Source organism: Rhipicephalus sanguineus, chromosome 1 (assembly GCF_013339695.2).
Source record: "Rhipicephalus sanguineus isolate Rsan-2018 chromosome 1, BIME_Rsan_1.4, whole genome shotgun sequence".
Taxonomy (NCBI): domain Eukaryota; kingdom Metazoa; phylum Arthropoda; class Arachnida; order Ixodida; family Ixodidae; genus Rhipicephalus; species Rhipicephalus sanguineus.
The window spans coordinates 207,831,353-207,856,239 of NC_051176.1; the positions used below are offsets into that span (position 1 = coordinate 207,831,353).

A 24,887-nucleotide genomic window follows, 5' to 3' on the forward strand; every position below is an offset into this window, starting at 1 on the left:
TAGTGTTTTTTTTTTTCCGAAGCAGTTTCAAGAAATAGCGTGACTCTGTGGTAGAACACCTACTTGCCACGCAGACGGCCTGGGTTCGATTGTCACTGGGACCAGTATTTTATTTGCATCTTTCTCGATTTTTCGGTCACGTACAAGATGATTTTTCGCTCACAACCAACGACGCCGTCACCGACATCGGAATTTCTGCGAAATGAGCTCTTTAACGTTATCGCGTTAAAAAAAGAGCACTGTACAAACCGGGCATAACATGCACTGCTGAAACATGCAAGGAGAAGCCCTCAAAGAGCAGTTTTATAGATAATATTGAAGAAAGGCACGACGTTCGGGAACAAGAGAAATGAAGGGATGAGCTGGACTGCTATGTTAATTCTGCATAGGTCCGCACAGACGTCCGAAATTTGCTCCAATGGTGGAAGTGTGCGAACGACTGCCGACTCCTTCACAATTCGCAAGGCAGATTTTGTGCGCCCCTGCGGCTAGCGCAAGCAGTTCAAGAAACTTTAGCGTGGCAGGATATCTGACGCAACAGCTCATGACGTGCTTAAAGCCGGAATCTCTTGATAATTTGACTTTTCGCACGATAACATGCGAAGAAATGAACGGTAAACTATGCCACAAAAAAAAAAAAAAAAACTTATGGACTGTATAAACTGTAGCAGTGGTGATATATGGAAAGAATGTTGTGACAAAGTTTTTTCTTCCTTTCGTCTGTTCATACGTATTTCGAAAAGTACACGTGGTGCACGGAGTTGGTTATAATTTTTATCTAAGCCTATTTACAACACAGGTAATAAATTTGGTTTTTTTCTTCTATTGCTCTTGCTGTGGCAAGGTTCTATATACTATTCTCAAGACAGGCGCTACATATCCAGATGGGTGCACGATTGGGTTTGTTGGTGTAGCATACCCCGCCACAGTGGTCTAGTGGTTATGGCGCTCGACTGCTAACCCGAAGGTCGCGGGATCGAATCCCGGCGCGGCGGCTGCATTTTTGATGGAGGCGAAAATGCCTGAGGCGCGTGTACTTAGATTTAGGTGCACGTTAAAGAACCCCAGGTGGTCGAAATTTCCGGAGCCCTCCACTACGGCGTCTCTCATAATCATATCGTGGTTTTGGGACGTTAAACCCCAGATATTATTATTATTATTATTATTATTATTATTATTATTATTATTATTATTATTATTATTATTATTATTATTATTATTGGTGTAGCATGCTTTAAATTTAATAGAGAACGCAATAAAAACAGAGTGAAGAGAGCGTTCTGTTCTGTCTCCTCTGTTTTAGATGCGAAGTATCTTAAGGCCGAGCTCAATCCGGTGGTGTGCGGCGTGACCACCCTTACTGCGCATGCGCATACCCTCTCCACTTTCCCTCTCCACTCTCCCCTCCCCTTTCCACTATTCCTCTGAAACGCGGGCTAGACATGCCGAAATTCTCTCCTGCGCAACGCCGCGATGAGCTCGAGCGCATGCGCGTCCCCTCCCCTTCTCTCTCCTCTCCTACGCTGCCCCCCTCTCGCCCGCCTGTCGACCGCGTACCCCGCTCGCCCTGTGAGAATTAACGGCCAGGCTAGATGGAAGATACGACGCGCGTAGCGTCCCTCTTCGCGTTCCACGACGAAGGTCGGTAGCATGCCCAACGAACGCCAACGGAACGCGATCGTGCAAGTGCTCCGGCTTCGCATCGCCTCATGGTCCCCTTTAGCGGGAGATGGTGTAATTTTTTACTGTGCTCCCTGTTCAAACTGAACTCATGATTGCTGCAAACCACTTTTCTTGCTACAATATATGGTCTTGATCATTCCCACTGTATTTGCAGAAAGATAGGTACAGTATACAGCTGCCGAATAACCGTTCATCGTACCCATGCAGTATGTCCGATCAGCTGTTACCGTACGAGGAATTACCTTAGATTAAAGCATACTTGTTAGCCTGGCATGCACCAACAAAATATAGATATTTACTATTTAAAACGCCTGGCTGTCGATTGCGTGTCTCGGGCCCCTGTCGGGCCCGATCTGCGGTCGGGCCGGGCGGGTTAGGTGAATTTTTTTTTTTCTCGGATTCGGGGCGGGCCCGGGTCTCGCTTTGAGTCACCGGGCCGTGTTCGGGCGGGTAAAGTTCACGAGGGCCTGGCATGGGCCGAGAACCACGGCCCGTACAGTGCTCTAAGCGTCGGTGCACGATAGCAGTTGCTCGCGCACCAGCCTCAATTACGCCAAATACTTATAGAATGAAATGGGTAAATATTGGCTAGGGTTACTGCCGTCGGCGTTGTGGCAGTGTTGGAAAAACACCGCCACATGTTTCAGAATGCGTCTGTAAGAGAAAAATTATGGGTGCCAGTGAGGGCTATGATTACAATTGAAATTACATCTACGCATTCGTCGCCGAAATTAGCTGCGCGTAGCTCATCCTATATACCTTGGCGCTGTGCGTGTTTCTACACGGTCGAGCATGCCTCATATGCGCGCTTGAATGCCACATAAAACTTCATCTTGCTCTGGAAGGTATTACATGGCGGTTGAAAGAAGCGTTCGTCATTTAAATCTGTAGCTCATACATGTATATAAAATTGATCGAGTAACAGTGCGGACTTCTCATTTCAGTCCGCAGGATAGACGTAAACGGTGCACCTCGTGCGATCCGCCACTCTTTATGAAACTTGCTTAGTGACGATTATTTTGCCTCAAATACGCTGTAATAATCATCGATGGCCATCTCTTGAACACGAGTTATAATTTTCACAATGTCCTCTCAGTCGAAATACTTCGACAACGTAGATGTTGTAGCACGCACCTTTGTTGCTTCCGGCTATGTGGTGTCGCGCTGCTAAGCTCGAGGACGCGGGTTGGATTCCCAGCCACGGCGGTCGCATTTCGATGACGGCAAAATGCTAGAAAACTCGCGTGCTTACATTTAGGTGCACATTAAAGAACCTTAGATGGCTAAAGTTAGTCCGGAGTTCCCCACTACGGCGTGCCTCGTAATCATATCGTGGTTTAGGCACGCAAAAACACAATTTAATTTAGATATTGAGTGAGCGCGTAGGAAGTTCGTCGAAGTGTGTAAGGTATGTGTGTTCGTGACTGCGTACATTAGAAACGTTAAGTCATTGGGTGTATGCAACTTCTGCATTCCTTTTATATGACGGCGTGTTGGAATATGTTGATATGGCGTGTTTGAATAAATGTCATCTTCACGCTTCGAATGAATAAAGGGAATTTTTGAGGGCTCGATCGTTTTCTTGTTTGACACAACCTTAATGAAAACCAGTCGATAACGAAGCTGAGGAAGAGGTCGGCAAACTCACTCATGAGTCGACTGAGTGAGTCCGGGTGAGTAATATTTTGGTGAGTTTGAGTCCGAGAGAGTGGGCTGAGGAGAATTTCAGTAAGTCTTAGTCCGAGTGAGCCCTAAGCTCAAAATATATTTCTTAAGTGAGTCTGAGTGAGCGCCACCTGTTATTGCCGACCTATTGTCCTATCTACTCATGTTCAGCATTAATACGAGCCTTATATAGGCTCCAGTTTATACTCAAGTATATTCACATATATCTCAACGCACTATATATAGTGTTCATGCGTCATCTCAATATTTATTAATCAGAGGCGTGAGTTTGCGCGGGGGGGGGGGGTGCCATGAATTCCTCCCGCAAACTTCTACTTGAAGAAATATCTCGGGCGAGTCGCGTATTTCATAAAACATGTCCTTACTGGATTGAAACCACTGATAACTCGTATTGGATGGTACAAGATGAAATGGCATATCGTAGAGCACCGATTATGTGAGCTATTGGCTTTAAAGAGCATTGACACCGTGATCGAAAAAGTTAATTTTAAGCTAACGGACTCACGAGTCGACTCACTCAGGTTCACTCAGACTCAGGTCAAGCCGTGAGTCTGAGTCTGATTGCGTCCGGCTGAGTAATGTGCTGGTGAGTTTGAGTCCGGTTGGTAAAACGTTTAGTGAGTCTGAGTCCGGTTGAGGAAAATTTTGGTGAGTTGAGCCCGAGTGAGCCCCAGAGCAAGATATATTTCTTGAGTGAGCTCCGATTGTTTCGCCAACCTATGGGTATAGGGGACGTTAATTGTACTGTAAGTTTATTGTAGTAATTGATATAGATTTGAAGAAATTAAAGTGGACGAAATGACAACTTGCCGCCGGCTGGGACCGAACCTGCAACCTTCGGATTACGCACCCGATGCTCTTACCAGTTGAACTACGGCGGCGGTCGTCCCCTCGTACACGGCGAGTGTGGAACACACTTTCTTTTTGCCAGATGGAAGGTTGCAGGTTCGGTCCCTGCCGGCGGCAAGTTATCTTTTCATCCACTTTACCTTCTTCACATCCATATCACAATTAATACAATACAATTAAAACAGTACAATTAACGTCCCCTATACCTTCCTTGCTTTCAGTATCTGCTGGTTTTCATTAAGGTTGGGTCAAACAAAGAAGCGAGCCCTTCAAAATTCCCTTCCTTCATTCATTCATAGCGAGGGTCTCGTTCCGGCAAACTTGATGCCTTCAGGTTGTATGCGAGGGCTCATTGGTGAGCTGTCTGCTCGTTAAAGGTTCACGTGCTACGTGACGCCACCTTGCAAAAAGAAAAGTGTTCCACACTCGCCGTCATGACTTCGAGCGGCGCTGACTAACACTCCCAGGTTTGCATGCACATGTCGTCCCCTCGTCCACCAGATAAGTGGACGAGGGTACGACCGCCGCTGTAGCTCAGTTGGTAAGAGCATCGGGCGCGTAATCCGAAGGTAGCAGGTTCGGTCCCTGCCAGCGGCAAGTTGTCTTTTCGTCCAATTCACTTGACATCTATCTCCTTCCTTGGCTTCATTATCTCTGGCTTTCATTAAGGTTATGTTCACGCTTCGTAATTTTGTTGTTCCGGTATCATATATGTATACGAGCTGTAGTGGTTATCTCAGACCTCATTACTAACACTGCGGTTGTCACCGAACGATATGCTTAACACACAGGGGCGGTATTAGTTTGCTGTGCACAACCCACGCGTTTGCCTGTGATCCGTAGTAGAGTAGATCTGTGATGTTAAAATTTGAAAGCTATGTCTTCGAATATAGACAGACATAATATTCCTTTTTTAGCATTTCTTCTAGACACGTATGTTCTCTCGTACGTATATTCCGTATCCTTCGACCAGAAATTTCACTTTCTGTTCAGGTAGAGTATGCGGCCGCTAACGCACCCACAATTTGTGTGCGGTAAACAGTTTTCCTCGGCAGGAAGAAAGTAGAGCTAGCCTGGAACCAGCGCGTCGCTCGCCGCCGTCCTCCTCGTAGTGACCGAGTGTGCCAGCAGCAACTTTGCGCGGTTGCGGTAACTGTGCCAATCAGAACAATTCCAGCGTGTGCAATGTGTTTTTGAAACAACTCCTATATATACGGTGCGCAGCCTCTTCTTGCTCAATCGCACATATGTACCAGCGAAATATGCCAGTTTACAGATGGTGCTCCGGTTTAAATATTGCAGCTCCCTTTAGAAAACGGTCCTTAGAAAGCATGGGTGAAGCAGTGAAAATATGACAGCAGAATTGGCTGTCAGTTCGACTCTGTCGATCTGAAACGCTCCGCTCTACCCAGTCTAGTTCTTTTGAATCTCATGCTCTATTATAACATAAAAAAAAACTCAAATGGTTGTTTTTGCGTCGTAGTGGCGTGTTCCGGACCCGAAGAAGGACATTTAAGCGTTTATGCATTGGCTCCATTGGAATGCGACCGCCGCAGTCGGACGACATCGGTCTCAGTAGCAGAACCACGCACATTGTTACAGCTCTGGCCATCGAAACACCGCGTACACGTTTCGCGTTAAAGACAGCGGGCGCTTAAGGACGTCAGTAGTACCATAGCCGCTCAATATTTGAGTGCTATGGCAGCATATAGAGGCAACACGAGCTTATTAACGTATTTGCACGGCATTTGCCGCACCGCTTCGCCATATCCATTTCAAGCCAGACGACGTCCGCACTGCTGAATGACGTTCCCGCAACTTAAAGATGGTCAAGAGAACGCGTTTTGACCGTCAGTGCAGTATGCGCATTGCGTGGCGTGAATGAGGCAGTGACATCGCACAGAGATACGCCTAAAATTTGCAGCCGGCCCGGGACAATAATACAAAACCTTGCGCGCGTGTTTACACTGTTACGACAGCGCGTTTGCAAGGGCCACGCTGCAGCATTAGCCAGGCCTCCATTCGTGTCTCCTCGGCCACCGCTTATTCTCGACGTTACCGCTATAGAAACCCACTGTGCATGATCTGCTGTCTCATTCGTGCCGCGTTGTTCAGGGTGCTGACTGAGAACGCTCGCTCGCTCGTATTATATGCCTCGTTTGCCTGCCGTACTGTACAGGTTGGTTCAAGGCTTTCATTCCAATTAGGGCATCTCGATGTCTGCTTTCGTTCGCTCCGCATGACGAGTTCGCTTTGAGCTGCGCATCTGACCCATGCGTGCGTGACGTGTTCCACTTTCGATGTCGTTATAGAGGACGCGCCCGTATACGCTCCCCGTGTGTTCCGTTCACCATAGTTACTATACTGGTCCCCTCCTTAATAAGATAAATGAATCAACACACACGCGCACTATATATATTGCCGCAGATCTACGAGGCATGGGGGAGCCGTGTGGGAAAGTATATAGCTCGCCTTCTCACACCAAGGCCCAGCTCGTTGTTTGCTTCTGTCTCGGCTACTACCAAATCATTTTTTATGCAGTGCAACACTACCTTGGCGGCGTCTAATAATTTATAGTGGACAGACGACGACGCGGTATGCCGTGGCTGTGTCATCATTCCGTTAACCTTACGAGACGCGCCTTGCCGCTGCGAAGGTGTTTCTGTTGATGTTAAAGCGATGGCAGGTAGACGTCTCATGTTTGATGTTTTTTTTTGTTTTTTTAAAGAACGTCAGGCTTGCGCGGACCACGCAGCAGTCACAGTGTAAGCAGGAAGAGTGCCTTTAGAGCCCGTTGTAAACTCTCTATACTGCACATACAGTTGTAAAGTATATAACCACTATACGCCATAATTCTCAATTTTGCGAAGTAACGAGGTACCGCACTGCGCGTCTGTTAGGCAATGATGATTCTGTCTCTGATGATGACTAATTGTGGCTGAACACTTTGTAATGGGTGGACAGCTTTATACAACCGCATTACACGTCGTGTGGCGCCTGATTAGGTACGCTTCGGCCACACAATATTACATCCGTTAATGTGACTCGACCGGCGTGACACCTGCATGGGGTGTTGTCCTCGAGAAGTATCAAGCACTGACGTGTCTCTATGGCAGAATGCCTGACTGCCACGCAGAATACCTGGGTTCGACTCCGGCGCGAACACTTTTCTTCCCCTTCTTATTGTGCGCGATAGCTGCGACGGACACTGGCGGCGCGCGCGACATCGGCACTAAAATCGGCTGTCGTGAGCACATCACAGCTGAGGTTGTAAAAAGTGGCACTTTGTATACATGTATAGATTAGTGTTTTCTTACTTAGACCCGAGTGTGTGTGTATGCGCGGACCAGGCAGCGTGGTTTGCGCCTTTTTTCCTCATTGCCATTCCTCGTGCATGGAGGATAAAGCGCTCCGGCTCGCACGATGTTGAGTGTATACTCGTTCGCGTTCTATATGAATTTCGCAATATATACGCCCTACGAGTTGTAGCCTCCATCAAAAGCTACGTTATAGTAAGAGTCGCTGCATTAGCTTTTCTTCTTTACGTCTGTATGTAAGCACGCCTGAGGACGCGCGGTATTCGTGTGCCATTATTATCTTACGAAACGTCGCCTGTCTGAGCGATGCGCAAACGTCTGTATTACTCCATGCAGTATGGGATCAAATTTCCTTGTTTTGACAAGACGCGTTCTTACATGTCTACATCTTCTTTTTTTGTCGTTCATGTCGTCGACCCAAGCTTGATGCCTGGCGTAAGGCACAAGAAATCATGTCCTTCGTCGGAATCAGTCGTTGCGAAAGCGTTTCCAGGTTTATGCGCGAAACGCTCCGGCGACTGCGGATGGAAGAAACGGAAAAAGACGACGCGCGAATAGGTACTTGGGGCGTTTCCCAGCGCGCGCGCTTCCGGCATCTGACTACATGCAAACCTTCGTTGGCGCCTCATCGCATGCTGTTGATGTCTCAAGAGGCTGATGTGCGTACTTTCTTTTTCCCCGTCCGAGGACACCGCCCACCACCACCACCTGTACTGAGTTCATCGTCTCGATCCCACTTTCCGCTGTGGTGTCATTTCAAGACTCCTTTATGTTCATGTGCTAGCCTTGGAAGGCAGGATTTTCTGCCAATATCGAGTCCCGTTAAGCCGGTAACTTTGTTTTTACATTTTAATGCTTTCTGAGCGTAATTACCGGCTTCCTTCTGCGTAAATGGTTCCTCGTCTCGAAGCTGGAAGGGAGACGCGGGCTTTCACCGGCGACCCAGATACTGCGCTCTGCGTGTGCTCTCTGGCGGTGCGTGCGCCCTGGGGCGTCGCATCCTGCGTGTTCCCCGGCTTTAGCGAGTTTGTTTGCGTCAGGTTGTCCCTCGCTTCGTTTTTTTTTTTTTCTTAGCTCCACTTTTCCTTTCAAGAAGGGTGCGGACCGTGACGTCAGCTGCTTGTTTTCCTCGTTTCCCATGCAGTGCCTCGTTTCATGGCAGGCGCTGACCGCCCGCTCGCGAGGCTCATGAGAACGCGAATAATATGCTGTGAACGACCAAATGCGAAGCGCCGCCTTGGTTGCGGAATGAGCATTGGCGTGTCCTCGGATTCGCGTTCTTTCTGAACCAGTTCTACGCCCCGATAGAGCCGCATATATATAATCTCTCGAGGAATTAAAAAGAAGCCGAAGAATGACTGTCCGCTGCGGTATCCATGGAGGCTGCTTTTCTATTTCATTTCCTTCATTGCTTATTGCCAGCGTTCTTCGTATATTCGCCAAGTTCGATCTTTCGAGCATTGTTCTGGGATTTGTCCGTTTCCTTCTTACGCTGGTGACCTCAGGCTGGAAGTATTCATCCGTGAATGTAGCTCGAGCGAAATTTCACTCGGCACACTAAAGCAGTGCATCCGTACCACGATTCTGGCAAAATTCTTGACGTGAAACTACATCCTACTAGGTTTTTAGAACCGAACTGCACTTACCGATCTTTTTCATAGAGCTTGATCATTCGTCGGGCTTGCGGCGTCCGACTTCACTGTATCGTGTTGGGCGCTTTGTCTTTCATTTCGTGCGCGTAGGCCGATTCGTCGCTCGTGATGCTCGTGAGTCACTATGGCGCCATCGCTTGACTCACTGATCGGTTGGCGATTTCGCGTTTCTGCTAGTTGTCGCCCGCGCATTCCCACAGAGCGCGCCGCCGCCGCCGCATCCTTATCTTCAGCCCGAAGGCGCGCGCGGTGCGAAGGTGCGCGCCACTGACGTCTGTGGCGTGGGGGCCGCCCATTGGGCGACGCGGTTCGGTCCGGTTCTCGGGGGATCCCCGTTTCGGGACGTAGCGTCGGAGTAGCGATGCCCTCTCTCCCCCTCTCTGAACTCTCCTCGCCGTGACGTTGTTTAGCGCGTACGTCGAGGCACGTATCGCGCGTGTGTTTTGACGGCATGTCGCCAATCGCTTCGAGCTCGATTCAGAAGTGAGGTGTGCGCGTGCACCGTGGCGATCGTGGTTGGGTGTGCGCCGGGGAGCGTGGAAAAACGGCCGTGAAGCCTCGACGCGCGCTGAAATATCGGCTCGGCGTACGCGATCGCTCGGGCAAAGTGCACGCTTTGTGCGGATACCGTCCGCCACTGGAGTTCGTCGCCAGTCGATAGCAACTCGAGGAATACCCTCCACCACGATACCACCTCGGCCCTGACGGTGAGCCTCAGGCATGGCGCCTTATTCTATACTGACGCTTGTCAACTTAACCACTGTGGTCGCTTTAAAAGGAAAGGGCTGCGTGTGCTTGCAGTTATTGAGCCATTAGGAGGGTATTTTTTTTAAGCAGTACTGGGTAAAACGGCATTAGCAATAAAGTAAGGACAACGTTAAGAGACAATCGCCGAATGCTTGCTTGTCTCCTGGTGGGGTATACGTTTTCTCGCTTTTCCTTTGCCCCTCTCAACTGTGCTGTTTTCTACCTTTCATTGCTTTTCTGCTCGTAAAGCTCTTCATTTGCGTTTGCAACAGTGGCAGTTTTTCTCGCCGAACGTTTTTCGCGTCGTTGTTTTCGGCTTAATTTTGCGCTGTGCGCACGCAATCTTGCCACATGGTTCACGTACATTTAATTGATAATACATCCTTTTTTTTCTATGCACTTGAAGCAAATGAGATTGATTACTTGACAAAATAAAGTGCCAGCGCAAAGAAACCAAGACAAAGATACAGAGAAGGTGCTTCACGTTTCAGCGCCTCGGGCGGAGCGATATAGCGGTTTATCTCAGTGAAGTATTTTCACTAACATTTTTTTTAGCGTAACTTCTTGCCCTGCCACTGTTTCTAGGAGGTTGGGGGAGACGAAGGGGTGACGTCACGCTATAGTCCTTCGCTGACTGTTGCACGGAAGAAACAACGAAGCAGCGCATTCGTTCATCTCTTATGAATGGGCTGTTTTGTTCGTCTGTGTTTTTTTCACTCTTGGGGGTTCTTGTTGGCGGGCGTATAGCCTCCCAAATTTTAAACAGCATCGCTCAAGCGTCAGCCGCACGGAATGTCAAGAGTACGAGCGTCGCGTGAACCAGTTTGTTCATTTCAGAAGTGCGCACGCCCTTATTTGTCTACTGCATCCCTTAGATAAATTGTTTGCGCTTCCATCGTTCGCAAACAATAAATCTCATGTATGCTGATCAATTCTGTTTGTTTTTGCAACTCTGTTCCGTGACGCATGCTTACGCATGTTTACTTCCAAGAATTCGGCAGATAAATGGAAAGGGCATCGCAGATAAGACATCTGAGTCGCGCATGTAATCTTCTTCCCACCGCCTTTTGTACACGTGACAGCGCAGCAGACGTTACTCACACTGGAGTGCACTTAGTGCGCTTGCGCGCGCTATAGCCGATCTCGTTACTTCTCGACCCTACTAGGCACTGACATTCCATTTGGTCGACGCTTACGCGGCATTATTAAGCATTTGTGAGACACATCGCTTGCAGAGCATGCTGTGAACTTGTTCAGGGCTGGTCAAAGAATGCCATTGGACCCGTGCTTTCTAGCGATACGTTTCAGGTTTTTTTTATCCGCCAATCGGATCGGGTGCGTCACTGCGACGCCAGGATTTGGCACTCTGCTCCACTGATAAGGTAAATGTGACAAATAAGTTCTGCGGAATCCCGCCAGGTGGAGGAAAGGTCATCAAAGGGAAAATTATCGTCCTCCCGGCCGTTTGCAGCAAAAAGCTACGAGGGAATAATACGGGCTTCTCAGATAGAAAAGCTTCTTAGCATAACAAAAGTTCATCTTAATGGGTCGATTATTCAACCACGGAACCACTGTGCTCGCTCTACGAATTGAACTAACCAGAAGGCTGCAGCAGTTGGCCGCGCGAGGGTGAATTAACCAACTCCACGTAACCATTGATTATCGCAATTCTATTCTGCGGAATCCTGCAAGTTAGAGCAAATGTTATGGCAAGTTTCCGTTTCAAGATAATAGAAAACGAATTGGGTCGTTCGTGAAAAGAAAAAGTTGCGTTCTTTGTGTCTTGTTCCCAACGATAAAACGTCTTGTTCCTTTCTTAATCGCTACGCTCCCAGTGTACTTTATCAGCGTGATACATATGCAGCGTTCCTGACAGCACTGTAGCTAGCGCTAACTGTTAAATAAAGGAAGGGTAAGGAGTTTTTGGCTGACAAATATTATTCGGGGTCAACAACAGCCCAAAGGGTGCGATATATGATTAGTGCTTTACGAATACGACCAAACTACGCGCTATTGAAATGTGTGTTGAAGCCTTGCAGCCGGTTGGTCTCGGCTAGCACTGTCGAGTCAGTCAACTAGGCCAACGAACAAACTGATAGATCTACGCAAATGTCTAACAGTGCCTCATCGTTGGCCTTTTTGTAGCTCTGTGTTCTTTCGGCATACCGAGACGTCTCATAATTTGGATTGACCTATGTCGATGTTTGCGCAGCGTTGGGCTGGCGTTATGCTCTACAGGGCGGCGGTTGCTGTGACATCCAAATAACGAGCTTTCTAAAAAGGATGAGCGTGCGAAATCTCCAACCGGGGCAGCGGTTGCGAAAAGGCCTGGGTTTTTTCGTTCGTTAACATTTTCACCGCATTTTTGTCGGGGAGAATTTTGTTTCCTCGTTGAGGACGTTTTGAGGACATTCGCTCTGGAGTAGAGCCAGGTGTGCATCAAATGAGATGCCGGCGTTCGTCGCAGACAGGGGAAGGCGCACAATGCGTGCAAAAGTAGACGCTGGCGTCATCTGCTGGCGCGGCGCGTTTCCACGCACGCAACGGTGTTTGCGTGGTCGAATGAGCGGCGAGCACGTGCTTTGCAGGTTGCGTAGACGTGAGACGAGACGCGACACGTACCCGCACACGCGAGTGAGCAAAGGCCGCGCAGAAGATATGGTATAACGGAGTCACGCGCTCGAAGTCTTGGAGCTTTCTGCAGGCCCACCACCTTAAGTGCCCAACGGCAAGGAGAGGTGGGAGTGCGCACGAGCTAGGCTACTCTCTGGGAATCCCTGAAACGGGGTCGACAAGTTTACGCCGCTGCCTACATTCGCACGCCCTGCTGGTCCGTTATATACGCCGCTTTGTTTGTTTGCTTTGTGTGTGTGTGTGAAGACGTTTTTGCGAGTGCATCAGTCTTCGTCACCGCAGTTGCAAATGTTGGTGTGTTGCTCAGCCAGTTTCTCTCACGCGGCTGGGAGACCCGTGATTTTTTTTTTCTGCAGTATACCGGCAGACCGACGCAAGCATCGTTTTGCTTTTTTTTTTTTCTTAGCCTCTATTCGGTCGCACGGATTAATCTACCTGACGCATTTTATCGATAAGACAGTTGGCCGTGGCTGATGTCACCCGCCGCGGTGGTCTCTTGGATATGGTGCTCGAATGTTGACCCGAAGGTCGCGTATCGAATGCTAGAGGCGCGTGTGCTTAGATTTAGGTGCACGTGAAAGAACCCCGTGTGATGGAAATTTCCGGAGCCCTCCACTACGCAGTCCCTCATAATCATGTCGTGGTTTTGGGACGTAAAACCCCAACCATTATTTTCGATGTCGCCAGGATTACAGTGGTGGGAGATGGAATACGGCATGCTGTACAGACATCCACCGTGCCGTTAGGAATAAATGAATTATTGAATATAAACGAACAGCAGTCGCACACACATATGAGGTGCAGAACTTATCAGTAGAGACCGCATTTTAGGCAAATGCCTATTTTGATCCTTACGCTCCTATCGCGCCACTTTGACATTTAGACGCTCAGGAGGGCTTTCATAGCATGGAGGAAGGAAAAGTAAGGAGAGGCCCTGACGTCACATTCGTGAAGCCTCCACATCGCAAACACCCGCATCGCCTTCTAGCGAAGGAGCCTCGAAACATTTCGCGATTTCCGCCGTGTCGTTTGCAAGCGCATGCGCGATTCGAGCTTTTTTTTTTTTTTTTTTCGCCGTGCAAGCGGCGCCGGCGCCGCGGCGCAATCGATTCACGCATGCTTCTCCTTGTGTGTGTTCTTTAGGAAAGCTACGCAATGCCCAGCTGTTGTGTATGGTTTGCGTATACCCGGTGCAAATCGCGTGCTCTGCGGAAAGTACCGGGTGTCACTTTTCATGTGTACGTACACGTTCGCTTCATTGCTGATCACTAATGCATGGTATTTGCATGCGAAGCTCTCGGATGTGCGCTCTGTTGCTTCTTACTCATTGTGTCAACTCAGAACACACGTGAACTTTTGTTTTTGGCGTCTGATGCGCCGTACATAACATGCGCCGAAGGCATCGTACGTTTTTAGAGGCTGTGTCGTCCAACGAAAGGGCAATAAACTTATTTTGTTGTTATCGGACTACGTGATGTATGTATTGTGCGTTGTGCGCTCGCTGCGTGCTTGTTGTGTGCGTGCTGGAATTACAAACTTTACGTGCACGATCGCGTATACAATACAGCGGTGTCCTCTTTTCGACGTGAAGTTACGTCAACTATAAGTTGGCGTTGCGCCGAATAGCTACTACGCTCACTCCATATACACGAACAAAGAACCGCTAATCCGGCAACAGATCGGGAAATCGGGCTACGAGAAAGAGAAGGCCTAACGCCCAGCAGAACGCGTAAGTCACTGCTAGGTGAGTTCGAATACGATGATGCAGGGGCTTAACGTTTTTGATCACGGCACGTACCGGCATTCTGTACTGTTGCACAAAAACGCTCCACGAAGAATTTCAGCACGCAGCTCTCGGGCCTGCCACGCACGAACAGCCTGGTAAACGTCTGCTTGCAACATTTTACTGCGTGCGAACCGCACAATACGCGCTAAGTTTACGCCGGGACTACAAATCTGCGCAGAAGCTAACCACCGCGAAGAGCACGCCGCGGGGCGTCTGCTGTTTTGTTTGCCCCATACCGGTTAGTTTGCCCCATAAATCTGACGTCACTTCCGCCACACTTTTCGCAATGCATTGGAATACGATAGGGCCTCTCCTTAGTATTCCTTCCTCCATGCTTTCATAGTGTTGTTATAGGGCCTATAAATGCCTATTCTTGGCGTTCGTGCCTATATGCCTATAAGTGCCTATAAATGCCTATTTCCAAAAGTGGCGCCTATAGGAACACTATTTAACCTCAACTTTCGCTTTCCGGTGCCGTTTGAGCCCGTTATTCATGTTACCACGCAACATTGACTTTTCGGAACACTATGGGGTTAAACCTAGTCCTCCACTTCAACCAACTCCCGGAAAAGGACCGCTAGCAACAGTGGAATGGGACGCGCCGGCCAGCATACGCCGCCACGCTGAGATGGCGCGACGGTTTGGCGAATGTGAAACTTCGGAGAGCCGTCATGGGAAAGTGAAGGGCAAAAGAAGAAAGAACAAAATGTGATGTGCACACTGCTTTTGTTTATTTTGTAATTTACTTTTTAAGGTGTTCATTGCCAGGGGAGAAACTGGTTCTAAGTGATTCTACCCGGCCAATAGGAAGTATTCCCTCCTTCAGGCCTTTTAGCGATATGGATGCCTGCTCCTGCTCTACCCTTCTCAGTCATACCGAAAAGAAAGGCACATAGATGTGTGTTGATTCGACAGTGGACACTTGACTCACCGTGCAACAGAATAAGCGGAGAGACCGTGTTCTGCAAAGCGTGCGTGACAAAGGACAATTGCACGGATACGTTCAACTGTTGGTGCCTGTGTACCACCTTAAAGGGGCCCTGCAACACTTTTCTAAACCATCTAATGGCTTCATTAAAGAAGTTTATTGCCTCATGAATCTATCGTCTCAAACGTTTTTAGAATCCGTAAAGTACGAGCAGAGTGCGCAGGGTTTAATGGGGAACCCTGCGCACGCCTATGGTTAAGTGGTAAGGCGTCCCCCTTAAATGCGGGATGCACTTAGTTTGATTCTGGACACCCACTGATTTTTTTTTTTTCCAATGGGAGTGAGAGGTACACTGACCTGGCGCTCGGTGGTATTTGTACTATAGTTACTGCATATGCACCTTATGGGCCAAGGGGAGCAGTGCTTTGTGAGTACTCACAATAGTGGTTTGAGGCTAGAAACGACGCTTGTTTCTGTCTGCAACCCATAATGAGTGTGGCGTAGCGTAGCTCATTTCAAGAAGATGGCCTCTTTCCTTTCCGCTCTCATCTTTTACCCCCTCCCCCTTTCCCCCTTAAGGCGCTGCGCCGTCGTGCTTTCCTTATTGGTTGCAGAAATAAACGTCTTCCCTAACCTCACACCACTATCATTACTCGTTTTGCTTTACTACGGTGTTGTCGACTCCTTCCTTGAGAGTGCAACATGTAATTATATCGTCCATTGTACACGACCTTTGCAAAAGCACGTTAATCTAGGCCAATTGTTGACAGGGGGTACTGATCACGAGAAAGAAATTTAGTGAATAATGTTGGACTCGATTGCATGCGACAGACACTACCAAATTATGACCAGCAGGATATCATTGAAAAACATGGCATTCTACTAGTTCCAAGATGTGGGGCAGAAACTTGGCGCAGCAAGCGTTGAAAGAAAACTGTTATGCCTAAAATAAAGAGACGGAAAGACAACGGTGTGCATTAGAGAGCGAACAGGGGTAGCTCTAGGTGCTTGTTGATACTAAGAGGGAAAAGAAAGTGAAACTGGGTGGGTCACGTAATGCGTATAGAACTGATGACCGGTGGTTTATTATGGAAGAATGGGTGCCATGCAAAGTGCAATTGAGGACGGCATAGAATCGGCTGTGTAATTAAAGGGGTCATGAACCACTTTTCCAAGTAATGATCTAATGACCTCAGTATCGGAGTTTACTGCCTCCCGAATCGATTGCCGCAAAAATTTCTCGAATCCGTCAAGAATGAGCGGAGTTACGGGGGTTTGACGCACCCTCTCAGCGCTTTCTCTCATTTCTCGTGCCGACGAGCGCACTGGAAGCTGCATAGGGAGGGATGGCACGGGGCAAAGAAGTTACGTCAGCGCGCGCCATGAAACGCGATCGCTCTCCCGCTGTGATTCGCGTGCGCGAGTGCGGCTACCGTGTACTGAGGAGTGCGGCGCCGGCAAGTGGCGGCGCACCCCGTGGCAAGAAGCGCATCTGATCCGAACGCCGCTCTCGATTTACGTCGGCTATCGGCCAGTAAGCATGCTATGTCTCTTGCGACGTAAACTGGCAGATCCGCGACGTCAACGTGCAGACGCCCCGCCCACCGACGAGAGTGAGAACCGGCCTCTGTTTGAAAAGAGGGTGCCTGGGGAAACGGCAACTTCGCGCTCCGTTTGTGGCCCTTACGCGGCGCGCACGACTGTAATATTTGGCAGAGCAGTTCATAGCCGTGTCAGCTTTCCACAGGATGTGTTTTTTCAACAAGCCCAAGAGGTGCTTCATGACCCCTTTAAATTTGCAATTTTTGCGGGCAAGAGATGGAATCAGTATGGTGTTATGCAGAATTCGTTAATACTTTTGGAGTCCTTTAATGTCAATAATTTGGCCGGTTTGTATCCGTTCATGCTGAAATAGAGTGAAGGAAGCGCACAAAAATACGAATGTTTTACTCTTCTTGTGTTGTTTTTCTGCACTGCACCCCACTTATTCAGAAGCATTTCCGGAGTCCTTGCATTTGCGGAGTCCTTGCTACTTCAGAGTAGGGATGTGATATTTCGTACTTATTATTTTTTTCCCTATACATGAATGTAATGGTCCTCTAAACCTCAAAATAATACTGTCGAGACATAGAGCGCCACCCCACGTATTTTTAATGTAATGTTTCTTCAGAATTTTTCTTCGGTTTCGTTTGCCAGGAGGTGCGTGTGTGGTGACGTAATGTCACACGTTCCCTCATGAGAGCAGGACGTCGCGACACTTTTGCGCCCTTTTTGGCCTGCTAGATCGCTTCCTATGCTGCTATGCGCATTGCAAGGCCCGATGTATAGCAGCATAGCAGACAATGACTGAACGAGTGTGAAGATGTCGTGATGTCCGACTCCCACGTGACCACTCTCTGAGTCATGTATTCCCGACACATGCACCTCCTGCATTCGGGAAACTCTGCTGTTTGGCAGTATACTTATAGTATTTAGAAATCTGGCCTCCATTTAACATTTCACGCTGAAAATAGTTCAAAATATCTGCAGCGAAAGGGAGAGTTGGGCTAGTTTGTTTGAGTGATTCATTTCGGAACAGCGCAAAAGACGAAAGACACAGAAGACTGTTGTTCAGTCTTCTTGTGTGCCTTTCGTCTTTTGCTCTGTTCCGAAATGAGTTGAAAATATCCTGTACAGTACCGCTTTCAAACGCAGAAATACTGTCGTTATGGGCAACCGTTGAACAAAGTTCAATGAACTCTGTGAAAGCAAATTCTATTAACATGTCAGAAAACTTTAATGCTGATGTGCACTAATATGGACGAACGTAACTGAATTGCAGACAGACGATTGAAACGCTGAGGTACAGCTTCAATATATTGCAACAAAAGCAAATGCTGATCGGAGTACTTGACAGAACATTGAAAGCGTACAAAATTCAGGTATATTATTTCTTGGATGTAGCTTTTCGCAGAACTCGCTGAACCAAGGATGTCGTAAATGCGGGTATATTGTAAGACATCGGCGTTTCACTTTACAAACTATCATCCAATAGCATTTCATAATGCCGTGGTATCTATTGTTTTTACCGGTTTAGGAAATCGTGAACTTGATATTCGGTGACTGAACTTCTTGAGTGCATAAGTAATATTATCGCCATACCGTTAGTTATCAAGCTGGCTTTTTTTTTTTACTATGCATTTGACTTATGCACGTTTAGCCGCTGCCAAGTCAGTGCGTATCTGCTTGTTCGCACGCATTTGAATACAGAGGAAATTTTAGGCCCTCCTGCCCCTGCGTCTCTTTTCCTTCCTTTTATATGATGCCATGGAGCGTCATTGTTCGCCGCCTTCTATGCATTTTGGGTTTCTCCCTTCACGGCGCAAAAGTTTTCTAAACAGATGTAGTCTGTTCGCTGCAGTTGGTGTGCCATGCTCGGTCGACAGTGCGTGACGCTGGCCGTATAGTATGTTACCGTTGCTTGGTTTCTTCGGTGTTGCAAAGTAGCAAAATAATGCTATGATTTGCCCCCAGACATTGAAGGTACTGCTGCAGAGGGAAGAAAATGCTTTGGGAATTTGATCACCGTTGGGGCTATTTTAGGTTTTTATCGTGCTTGCTTTTCACTAGATTGCACGTGACCTCCCGAACTTTTTTTATTGTTTTAGCGGAAGTCGTTTTCTGCTCGTACTGTCGAAATTTGTCCGAGGAGCGCTAGGCACCTCGGTCATTGTCTTGGATTTCCCGTGTATCTTGGCCATTTGAACAGCCTTCATAGTGGCTTTGCGGTACGACGAAGTGTGTGTATTGTAAGCATAAAGAGGGAAGAAGCAATGGGGCTGTTTTATTGCTCGTTGTATATGAGAACGTCCTGTGCATGTTGTCTACATCAGCTCTGAAAAGTGGACACTTTTCACTGCACTTCTTTCGGTACACGAGACACACAGAAATGCAACCAGGTCTATGTTCTGCGAATCTCTTTAAAAATTCGGAATAGTATTTCATGCACGCCTGCTGAAAACGCTGTACATGGGAAGCAACAATGTAGAATTTTACGAATATATCGCATGCTTACGCTAATTTGATGTCTTTTCCGCAGCTAGCTGGGTGCCCGTCAGTTATTCGAATCGCGTTCAATGGAGAACGTTGCGCAGTCCTCAAAATGTCACTCATGTTAGTTCGACTTTTAGTTCCCGGTGTGTCGGAGGCTCGAACGAATAACTTCGTTAGCGCGACCCCTTGAATTGACCTGCGTACCGTTACCGTGCCAGCTTCCAAGCACAGCCGAATCTTCGCTGCTACGCGACGCACTCGCATTTAATTGAAGTCGTTGTTGTCCTTTCTCTATAAGCAGTTTCAATTCCTCTTGGAATTGCAGGACCTGGCGAAGTAAATCAACCACGGCATCTGAACGCGTAACGCGCATAAAGAAAAACATGTTGCCCATTGTTGTGGTTTTCATGCCAAGAGTGCGCGGGTCGCTGTGTATTAATTCACCTTTCCTCAGAATCGGTGTCAGGCGTACGTTCCTTGACAGAGCGCTGCGTGCCGGAGTCTTTAGACGCCCGGCGGAGGTTATGACGACACCGCTGAGCATGCGCGGCCGGGTTGCTGAAACCACGCAAGTCGGCGCTACTCCCACGAAGCGCGGCTTCCCTCGACGTCTTGTCTGTGAGACGAGTCTCGGTATCGGGCAGGCGTCGCATGCAAGTGTGGGTTGGACATGTCTCGGCTGCTCCGTGCTGTATGCGCCTCCAGCGTGAAGCGTTTTTCTGTGCCCCTCATTCGTCCGCATGATCCTCACTTTCAGCAGCGGAAACGAGGCTTGGGAAGGCGCGCGTTTTGTGGCGTGCCCCGTGTGCTATGACAGCAGAGCGAACGTCGCTGCTTGGTGGTAGAGCACTAGCCCGGTGGAGCGTTACACGCGCGCCATTTTCATTTGGCACGCCACATCTCTCGTCGGCCTAAGTGCGCTTGCGTGTGCGTTCGGGGCGAATTGTTCGCTTGCTAACGATTCTATTGTTTCTAGACGCACTGTTGTGTTGCCCTTTGCAACCGCCGCGCATACGATGATTCATTCTTTTCTCAAACCACCATGGTGTCGTGGCAAAAAATTTGTTGTTGTTATTGTGCCTTATTACCCTTTGTTTCATGCCGGCACAACGTTTTACCTTGGCTTGCAGACTTCATTACGTAGATCGATAGTTACTGATGCAACGAGAAGAATTTATTCTTCGTTTCGAACGCTTCATCTTTCGTTTGCTTACCCATTTTCGGCTGCTGGTCGGTGCTAACCCTTTGGAGCAGAAAGGGGACAGTTCTATTTAGAGAGCGGCCTTGTAACCTCTCAGCGACCTTTGAAGTTTACTCATTTGTTCCTCGTTTAGTTTACTTGTTTTTCCTGACCTTTAGGCATGTTTGATAGGCCTGTAGGCGGTTTCATCGCATTTGGTCCTTATGCTTCGTGAATCTAGACTATTTTTATTGTCTATAGGTATACCGTCGCAGCGCTTTATATGTGTAGAATGTGGACGCGTTAATACAGTAAACGGCAGTAATTTTACGTTAGCGAGGTCCAAGATTGCCCTCTATCGAAGAGGGAGAGGTAAAAAATAGGCAGAAAGAAACAACCCAATATCAAGAGAAACATATATTGGACTATTCGCTCGCAAAATAAAATAATACGAGGCTTTTTAATATAAAAGTCGGAGGGTAGCATTGAGCTAATGAATGAGACCGTATAGAAAACAATTTGAGGCCGCAATGTTAATTCTGAGGGAAGCATCAAAAGAAGGAAGCGGGGAGCAGGCAAGCTTTTAAGTAACAAAAAACACGATAAAGAAGCGGCAGGACTTGAAAGTGTAACCTGTATATTGTAAATATATTGTGAAGTCCTCGTCTGCTGCCCTGGTCAGTCGAATTTGGCTGAATTGTCAAAACGGACTAACAAGAAGTAAAGAATTGACGTCCATAATTGTATCGTTGGAAAGGTTGATGAGCAAGCAGTAATTAAAAATGAGGGAATCGTCAAAGCAGCTCGGAGGAGGTTGTCATTGCCAAGGGCATAACGTATACGGTCAGAAATAAGCAGGGCGATTTCGTTAGGAATTCCTGTGATGCGGTGAACGTATAACTGAGTAATTTTTTCCTGAACTGTAGTGTTTCAAGAGCAGCCAGATAGCCATGATTAAACCAGTGACAAATAGAAAGTTCCTTGTATAAGGGTTTTGCAAGGTATGTCGAGGGAAAAAGCGGCAGAAGGTGAGGATCAGTCTTATCTGATACAAGGTGCTGAAGAGCCTGCGACCTTTCATTCGCAGTGCCTCATGGTTTCATTCATGCCCCAGGACGGAATGCATCAAATGAAGCACAGACTTGGATGAAGGGCCAGGATCATGTTAATCCATAAGAATAACATCCGTTCGGCGTTGTGTGAAACATTCATTTGTTCATTCATTTCTATATTCATTTTCACATTCATTCTATATTCATTCTTTTCATTCATTTTCATATAACATTCATTTTCTATATAATCAGTGCTACACTTCTGTCTGCCTAGAGGACAGGCTAGCTTAAACAACGGATCACATATATGTCATCAATGAGATGATCGAATGGTCTGCGAGGAGATAGAGAGAAAGTTTAAGTGAAAGGCAGGGAGGTTAACCAGAAGTTTTTCGGTTTGCTACCCTGCACTGGAGGGGGGGGGGGGGGGGTAAGGGGGATAGAAAGGTAAGGAAGGAAAAACTACAGCTGTCATAACACAGGCACACAAATTGAGAAATATGACCGTCAGGAAGGACTTCGGCCTCTATTCACTTCTATTCAGTGTGCTCAGAATATTCAGAAATGTTAAGATTAAGGAAAAAGAAACCTGGGTTGGGTGGTTAGATAAACGGATTAATTTCGTCAACTTGTAACTGAAATGTGATAATGCCCCGTTCATTAACGCTGGTCGTGACTTTCAACAACGCTTGTCGTGACTTTCAACAAATTATTTGAGGTAATTGACCAACGAAGCGTAAGGGTAGGGTGATTTTCAACAGCCTGACAGAGAACACAATAGTTCTTCATTGGTAACCAGCCTCTTCAAGCTGTGCAAGAGTACATGTGTCCGGGTCAATCACAATAGTTTCCAGACTACTAAAGAAGGGTTGGAGAGCACATGACACACTTTCAAGCCATGATCGCGGTAGCTTACCGATATCTTGAAAGATTTACGACGTTGGTTGTTATAACCAATGAAGTGGAAACTTGGGTGACATAGCACGTTGAAGAGAAGCTAAAGACTGCACAACGGGCTATTTCATTTATTCATTTTTTCGTACAATACAAGGAATTACCCGAAAATGACGTGGGATGACATGGAATAAAGAAAAAAAGATGAAATTTTTAAATCTAGGCGACAGGAAGGTGGCAGTGCGGACTTCAGAGCGAACGGAGTTTTCCGATGTTCTCTTCGTATAGTTGTGATTAAAGTGCGCTCTGTGTTTAGCTTTGCGCGCTAAGGGGGAGCTTATACCATATACGCATCTCCAATTCTCGCTTGGTGTATCATGATGCATGTATCATGTTGTATCGCTTGTTGTTGTATCACGATGACATGCCGTCGTGTCGTAAAAGACGCTGCTGTCTTTCTACCATCTCGCGTAACCCCTCTGTTGGTAGCGTTTAAGAATAGTGTTGGTAGCGTTTAAGAAGCGTTGTGGACGGAAAATCGCACTATTGTATGCATGGCTAAGTTCGTCGTGTTTCTGGTCTTTCGGAGTAATCTTCCTTCGCGCTGCTCTCACAGAAAGGCTCCGCTCAGCGAGTTGTTCGTTGGCTGCGCGCTGTTCGCTCGAGTGCGCTTCAAAATGCGTCGCTACTTCCGGATGCTGCCTTTTGTATACAACTGTACGCGTTTCTGTTTCTCTTGTTTCTCTTTGCACCTCCGTTAAGCTCTCTCATTGAGCTTAAGGAAACTGGCTGGGCGTGGTTTATCGTGCGCGATTGTTTGTTCTCGCACGCAGAAAAGTGCGACTAGAATCCATAATCCAAAATATGAGAATACGAACTATGAGAACTATGAGCATGACATTTTGTCGCGCACAGAGGGCGTCCAAAGCGTTCCTGTGGCTGGAACCGAGTTTGGTAGCATTCAAAGAAAAGGTCAAGGCTGTCGTGTTTTTTTTTAAATTTGTGTATAGTATTTCATTTGACCTGCGTTGTGTCGAACGAATGTAAGTTCGCATGCCTGTTTGCCCTCCACTACGGCGTCTCTCATAATTATATCATGATTTTGGGACGTTAAACCTCAGATATTATTATTATTAAATATATTCACTTCCTACAATATTGATAAGTTGTGATAGCAAGTTTTACAACCAGGGATTCTTTTGTAGCGTATAGTCATTGATTTGTATTATGAGCACTTTCCGCGCATGTTAACAGAAAAGCGTGTTTTTCTCACAATCGGTTTCCTGAAAATTTTGCAAACTTGATGTATCTTTTCTCGAAAACTATCCGATCGATCCTGCTAAAATTTTGTCAGATTATATTTAAACCCTCTGCAAATAATCTGAACCTAAAACACAAAAACTGTGCGAGTTTTAATTAAAAGAAAATATTAATTGGAAAGGCTCCCTTAGGGCGCGTGACAAGCGAGGGCAGTATTTTTTTTTTATGAGATAAATGTAGGAACCCGCCACTACCATGTGGAATTAGCATGCTCGGTCATACCGTTAATCGTTTCTGAGAAAAGGTACACTTATATTTAACACCCCAGTCTAAAATTGGGCACTCAGATACAAATAAGTAAGGAAAGCTACAGGGTCAGTAATGCACAAAGTGAAGACCAAAATTTTTCTTAATGAACCCACAATTTCAGAATAAACTATCCAACGATTCCTGAAATATAAAACTGAAACTAGTTAAGACGACCCGTTCACCCTACTATACCCCCCCCCCCCTAAAGATATTGCTGCTAAGCAAGCCGCCAGGTAAAGCTCTCTAGGTTTCAGTGAAAGAGCCCTTCATTGGCAGTGTTCTTGTGGTATAGGTGGTGTTTCTGTGTATTCGACCTGCTTCACACGGATTCATAAAGCTTCATCTGGCCTATGGCTTTGTGTGCCTCAATCGATGTGGGACACGGAAAACCAACGTTGCATGGTTCTTACGGGTGACGAGGAAGTTTGGTTGGAGGATGCGGAATTGCACTTCGTTTCGGGAAGCGGTATCGAGCATACGAGCTCGTGTGAAAACGTACGGTAGTGAACGAGACGAAGCTGACTGTTCGTCACGTACACGCTGCTACAGAGTTCCTGCTCAAGCACGTAGCACGTGAGAAAAGTCACTGCCGTGCAAAATCAGTTCCGCTTGCAGCGAGTTCTGTCCCTGTCCTCGTGACGCCTTTTGCAATGCCTTCAGTTTTCGCCCACGCGCTTATTGGAAGTTGTCAACGAGCTGTGGCAACAGAGGTGGCACAAGGCGTTCGCGAGGCACTCCTTGAGCCAGCCAATTTCCTGGGAAAGCCAGGAGTCGCGGCTACGACATAGTCCGATTTGCGTCACTTCCGGTTCCCTCACTGGACCTCGCTATGCGTGCGCCCGGTTGCTGGCTCATTTCTCTAAACCCGCGTACGCGAG

At 47.4% G+C, this 24,887-nt stretch overlaps 1 protein-coding gene across 3 annotated transcripts in view; it reads left to right on the forward strand.

Moving 5' to 3' along the window:
* The window catches only part of LOC119406450 (CD109 antigen), a 132,126-nt gene that overhangs the window by 31,631 nt on the left and 75,608 nt on the right, over positions 1-24,887 (forward strand). The window contains exon 1 of one of the 3 annotated variants that reach the window (XM_037673206.2): positions 9,687-9,894. The exons of the other annotated variants lie outside the window; for them this stretch is intronic. The gene's annotated coding sequence lies outside the window, so the exon portion shown is untranslated. Of the gene's footprint in view, positions 1-9,686; positions 9,895-24,887 lie in introns of those variants that run through there. 3 annotated transcript variants of the gene reach the window in all.